The 6,565-nt window shown below is 37.0% G+C and overlaps 1 protein-coding gene across 3 annotated transcripts in view; it reads right to left on the bottom strand.

Annotated features, from left to right (window-relative positions):
* osbpl7 (oxysterol binding protein-like 7) overlaps nucleotides 1–5,332 on the bottom strand; it is a 53,547-nt gene extending 48,215 nt beyond the window's left edge. For all 3 annotated transcript variants that reach the window (XM_062056895.1, XM_062056894.1, XM_062056896.1), the window contains exon 1: nucleotides 4,974–5,332. The gene's annotated coding sequence lies outside the window, so the exon portion shown is untranslated. The remainder of the gene's footprint in view (nucleotides 1–4,973) is intronic.
* Nucleotides 5,333–6,565: the final 1,233 nt, after the last annotated feature.

The following is a 6,565-nucleotide window of genomic DNA, read 5'->3' as shown; positions in this document are numbered from 1 at the left end:
CATACCTTGCTAACACAAGTATAACTCGCGAACATAAATATACCATGCTAACAATAATATACCAGGCTAACAAATATATACCATGCTAACACTAATGTACCATGCTAACACAACTATACCATGTTAACACTAATATACCTTGCTAACAAAAATGTACCATGCTAACAATAACATACCAGGCTAACAAAAACATACCATGTACCATGTTAACACTAATATAATTGCTAACAAAATATACCATGCTAAAAATACACCATGCTAACAATAACATACCAGGCTAACAAAAACATACCATGCTAACACTTACTGTATGTACTATGCTAACACAACTATACCATGTTAACACTAATATACCTTGCTAACAAAATATACCGTGCTAAAAAATACAGCATGCTAACAATAACATACCATGCTAACACTAACATACCATGCTAAACACAAATATACCTTGCTAACAATATATTACCATGCTAACACAACTATACCATGCTAACAATAACATACCACACTAACCAAAAACCCCCTGCTAAGAATACCATACCATGCTAAAAATATTGTGCTAACAATAACATAATAACATGCTAAGACAAATATACCTTGCTAACAAAAATATACTATGCTAACATTGACATAATATGCTAATGCTAACAATAACATACCATGATAACATTAACATACCATGTCTTAGCATGTTATTATGTTATTGTTAGCATGGTATGTTATTGTTAGCACAATATTTTTAGCATGGTATGTTATTGTTAGCATTATCATATTATATCAGTGTTAACATGGTATGGTATTGTTAGCATATTATGTTAGTGCTAGCATGGTATGGTATTGTTAGCATTGTATGTTATTGTTAGCACAATATTTTTAGCATGGTATGCTATTCTTAGCAGGGTGGGTTTTGGTTAGTGTGGTATGTTATTGTTAGCATGGTACCTTAGTGTTAGCATGGTACATTAGTGTTAGCATGGTATGTTTTTGTTAGCATGGCACATTTTTGTTAGCAAGGTATATTTGTGTTTAGCGTGGTATGTTAGTGTTAGCATGGTATGTTATTGTTAGCATGCTGTATTTTTTAGCATGGTGTATTTTGTTAGCAATGTATGTTAGTGTTAACATGGCATAGTTGTGTTAGCATGGTACATAAGTGTTAGCATAGCATGTTTTTGTTAGCCTGGTATGTTATTGTTAGCATGGTACATTTTTATTAGCAAGGTATATTTATGTTAGCATGGTAGGTTAGTGTTAGCATGCTTTATTTTTTAGCGTGGTGTGTTTTGTTAGCAAAGTATATTAGTGTTAACATGGTATAGTTGTGTTAGCGTTGTACATTAGTGTTAGCATGGTATATATTTGTTAGCCTGGTATATTTATGTTCGCGAGGTATATTTGTGTTAGCATTAGGTATATTTGTATAGCACAATATTTTTTAGCATTGTATGGTATTCTTAGCAGGGTGGGTTTTGGTTGGTGTGGTATGTTATTGTTAGCATGGTATAGTTGTGTTAGCATGGTACATTAGTGTTAGCATGGTATGTTTTTGTTAGCATGGCACATTTTTGTTAGCAAGGTATATTTGTGTTTAGCATGGTATGTTAGTGTTAGCATGGTACATTAGTGTTAGCATGGTATATATTTGTTAGCCTGGTATATTTATGTTCGCGAGGTATATTTGTGTTAGCATTATGTATATTTGTGTTAGCAAGGTATATTTGTCTTAGCATGTTATTATGTTGTTGTTAGCATGGTACGTTATTGTTAGCACAATATTTTTTAGCATGGTATGGTATTCTTAGCAGGGTGGGTTTTGGTTAGTGTGGTATGTTATTGTTAGCATGGTATAGTTGTGTTAGCATGGTATGCTAAGACAAATATACCTTGCTAACAAAAATATACTATGCTAACAAAAATAAGATATTCTTCATCTCAGTATGTTAATAATGACTGACTTAGCTAATTACATATTACAAAACTGTTGTATTACTCATTCACGGATGTCATTTTACTATAAAAAGGTCAGTAAATGAACATATGTATTTGTAAACACTCTGAAGTGGGAAAGGGGTAGGATTAAATAAGCTTTTCTTTTCGGACATGATGTAAACAGACTAGATATGAAATTGTGTGATGTGATATGCTGTAAGTGTGTTCATGTTCGAAATAAACTAAATGAAAGAAAGAAAGAAGGAAAGATGGCGGCCGAGTCTTTTGTCCCGCCCAGCACTGATCTTTTTTTTACCGATGAGCAAGACGTCCGCCATCTTCACGCTCACACAACTTTTCATGTGTGAGAGAACATCTCCTGCTAATCAGTGGAGCTGTAAGATCTTCTCTAAAGCCGTTAGGATCAGGCTGCACCTCCACATGGCCCCTCAAAACTACCCTGAATAGGGCCGATACAGGTGTCTTATATCAGTCGATAGACAATTACTGATATTGTTTTACGACCTTTGGAAAATAAGGACCAGGTGAAAAAATATATTAAATATTACATATCTAAGTTTTTATTTTTGTATTTTATGTATATATTTTACATTTATTTGTATTTATTTGTGTATTATTATTGCATATTTGATTTATATTTTATTACATATTATAATATTCATATATGTATGTTACATAAATATATTTAATATTTTATTATTGTATCATTTATGTTATATATTATTATTCATATTTATTTTAAATTTAAAGTTAAAGTACCACTGAATTACTCTCTGCATTTGACCATATATATTTATATCTTTTTTACTTGTGTTTACTTGAGTGTGATATCATGAGCGATACGAGCAGTCCCGCAGCGTGTTTGCTTGTGTGTGATATCACGTGCAATACAAGCAGTCCTGCAGCGTGTTTACTTGCGTGTGATATCATGTGCAATGCGAGCAGTCCCGTAGCGTGTTTGCTTGTGTGTGATATCATGTGCGATACAAGCGGTCCTGCAGCATGTTTGCTTGTGTGTGATAGCACGTGCAATACGAGCAGTCCTGCAGCACGTTTGCTTGTGTATGATAGCACGTGCGATACAAGCAGTCGCGCAGCGCGTTTACTTGCGTGTGATAGCACGTGCGATGCAAGCAGTCCTGCAGCGTGTTTACTTGCATGTGATATCTTGTGCGATACAAGCAGTCCCGCAGCGTGTTTGCTTCTGTGTGATAGCATGTGCGATACAAGCAGTCTAGCAGCCTGTTTGCTTGTGTGTGATAGCATGTGCGATACAAGCAGTCCTGTAGCGTGTTTACTTGCGTGTGATATCTTGTGCGATACAAGCAGTCCTGCAGCGTGTTTGCTTGTGTGTGATAGCACGTGCGATACAAGCAGTCGTGCAGCGTGTTTACTTGCATGTGATATCTTGTGCGATACAAGCAGTCCCGCAGCGTGTTTGCTTGTGTGTGATAGCACGTGCGATACAAGCAGTCCTGCAGCGTGTTTACTTGCGTGTGATAGCACGTGCGATACAAGCAGTCCTGCAGCGTGTTTGCTTGTGTGTGATAGCATGTGCGATACAAGCAGTCTAGCAGCCTGTTTGCTTGTGTGTGATAGCATGTGCGATACAAGCAGTCCTGTAGCGTGTTTACTTGCGTGTGATATCTTGTGCGATACAAGCAGTCCTGCAGCGTGTTTGCTTGTGTGTGATAGCACGTGCGATACAAGCAGTCGTGCAGCGTGTTTACTTGCATGTGATATCTTGTGCGATACAAGCAGTCCCGCAGCGTGTTTGCTTGTGTGTGATAGCACGTGCGATACAAGCAGTCCTGCAGCGTGTTTACTTGCGTGTGATAGCACGTGCGATACAAGCAGTCCTGCAGCGTGTTTGCTTGTGTGTGATAGCATGTGCGATACAAGCAGTCCTGCAGCGTGTTTACTTGCGTGTGATACCATGTGTGATACAAGCAGTCCCGCAGCGTGTTTACTTGCGTGTGATATCATGTGCGATACGAGCAGTCCCGCAGCGTGTTTGCTTGTGTGTGATATCACGTGCGATACAAGCAGTCCTGCAGCTTGTTTACTTGTGCAAAGTTAACATCTAAATGTCCTCCAATAAGCACACAATTTCTTCTATTTTACAAAAGGTAAAGATGCTCGGCTACAGGCAACTCTGAGCTAGCAGCTACACCACAGCTAAGCATACATTAGCACACAAGCTAGACATACCTAATAAGTGTCCTAATTGATCAATACTGCAGTCTGAGAGCACAATAACAACAAAACGGAAGTAAACAATTTAGCTACGTGGAAAAGTACACTGTAAGGCATAGGTTCACAATACATGAGAAATATTTTTTTTTTTTAAATGTTTTAACTGTGCACATTTTGTTTTGATTTTGTCATATGTTAAGGGAATATTTTCCCTCTTTCGGTCAAAATGGAGGGCTTTAGAAACGACTGGCTCTGGCCTTGGTTTTGCTCAGAAACAATAAACACAATGGGGTTTTATTTATCTCACACATATATATTATTATTATTATTATTAATGGTGTCATGAAGTACCAGCCTGGGGAGGGAGTGAAGACGTCAAGTTAACTTTTAGTTTCGATACCCGGCAGATAAACACGATGAATGCACCTTGCAAATACACACACATATATTATAATTATTATTATTATTATTAATGCTGTCATGAAGTACCAGCCTGGAAACAGAGTGACGTCTTAGTTAACTTTCAGTTTCGATACTCGTCCAGGTATTCAACCTCGGTGAACAAAAGCATGAGAGACAGGCGACAATTTTAGTCTTTTAGATAGCTCAATCGCTCTCAATGTTGATGTTTTTAACCCATTTATGTAGAATAAATAGTTAAAATTTTAGTCAGGCCTAGAATAAAAGGATCTGGATGGACTTTTGCACCCTCTTAATACATACAGTATTTTCCAAACAATAATAAAACACAATAAAGGTAGAATATTATGTATTTTTTATATTGTTGTGCATTCATTTGAAAAAAAGTGAAAAATCTTCAGTCCTACCTGGACGTCCCCTGCGTGGGTCATGGTCCTCCAGGAGCCTCCAGAAGATCCCCCCAGAATCGTTCAGGTCAAGTCCAGTTCTTCGCATCGAGCCGCACACGACCTCGCAACCATAATTATGATCCCCCAGGCGTCCTGGACCTGATCCGCTTTAGAGGATTTACTGCCAGGTGGATTTACATGCTTCGCGTCAAAGTGGACCTCCGGGCGAGGGGGACGTCATCGGGACTAAGGGCCCGTCGGAAGGTCCAGAAAGGGTTCCGCTGGGCAGTTGGCGAACTTGATCAGGTTAAAAAGTGTCCTTTAGTAGAAAAATAAATAATGACAGGTTGAAGGCGACCTTGTGACCCAGATTAGCGTGGACTAATCCCGGGATTAGCCAGTAAAGATCCGAACTCGCTTGTTTGAGCCACCACGCCACCTGTAGGCATCACTCCGTCATTGCAACAGACGCTTCATTGGATACTCCCCTACTTGAGGTACAACACAAGGGAATTCTAATAATTTTTCATTCGAATACCTCGATTATAAAACATAACGTGGCTTTTTCTCTGCCGGGAGGAATAATTTATTTAATAGTAAAGCTAAAATGATGATACTAAATGAGCCACGCTAGTTTAACCTGTTAACACTTATATATGGAGTACCATTGTTGATGTGTGTGCAGTGTGTGTAATGTTACAGTAGACAAAAATATTAAATACAATTGTTAGATAAAACTGCTGCCTTGTTTTTAATGAATTCTTGGGCTTATTACGCTACTGTATTTTATTATTGGTCCTTATGGTAGTACTTGAAGAGCCAAGTGTTTTCTTAAGTGGTACCTGGTAAAAAAGTTTGAGAACCACTGGTATAGAATGCACTGTAATTATATATATGTATATATATATATATATATATATATATATATATATATATATATATATATATATATGGGGGCGTGGCTATGGGCGTGGTCACCATGACATCATCGAGTAATTTGCATAATTTACTACAATGATATGATTTTCTCTAAAAAGGCTCAAAAAATGTATACTTACTAATGAATAATAACAGTTTTGTTTTAAACGTCCATCCATCCATTTTACAATATAATTACAACACTTTATGTACATATTTATATACAGATTTGAACAATAAGTTATTCACTGAAATATATTTATTAATTGTGGTTCTTACAAAAAATATATCTTACAAAATATAAAAGCCAAAATGTCTCTTAAAGCTCTGCCCCTTTAATTAGTGCATACTAAATAATTTAACTTTAGCCTACTACTACAACCATATTATTTACCAGCAACATAAAGTGAAACAGAGCCAGAGGTGTCCTGCCACACTCAGTAACAAATAAACAGAAAACAGTAGTGGTCAAATACAAATAAGGCAACAAGAGAAGTATCCTACACTTCTCTTTTGTAAAGTAAATCTGAACAGCCTATATGGCAGGGGTGGGCAATTAATTTTTACCGGGGGCCGCATGAGCAACCCGAGCACTGCTGGAGGGTCACATCGACAATATTTCAATTAAATTTTGCTCAATATTATTTTTGATATATACCGTAAGATAAATAATAATAATAATAATAATAATA

Source organism: Entelurus aequoreus, linkage group LG08 (assembly GCF_033978785.1).
Source record: "Entelurus aequoreus isolate RoL-2023_Sb linkage group LG08, RoL_Eaeq_v1.1, whole genome shotgun sequence".
In the NCBI taxonomy this organism is placed as follows: Eukaryota; Metazoa; Chordata; class Actinopteri; order Syngnathiformes; family Syngnathidae; genus Entelurus; species Entelurus aequoreus.
The sequence above is the reverse complement of the archived record's forward strand: the minus strand, read 5'-3'. Positions and strand labels throughout refer to the sequence as shown.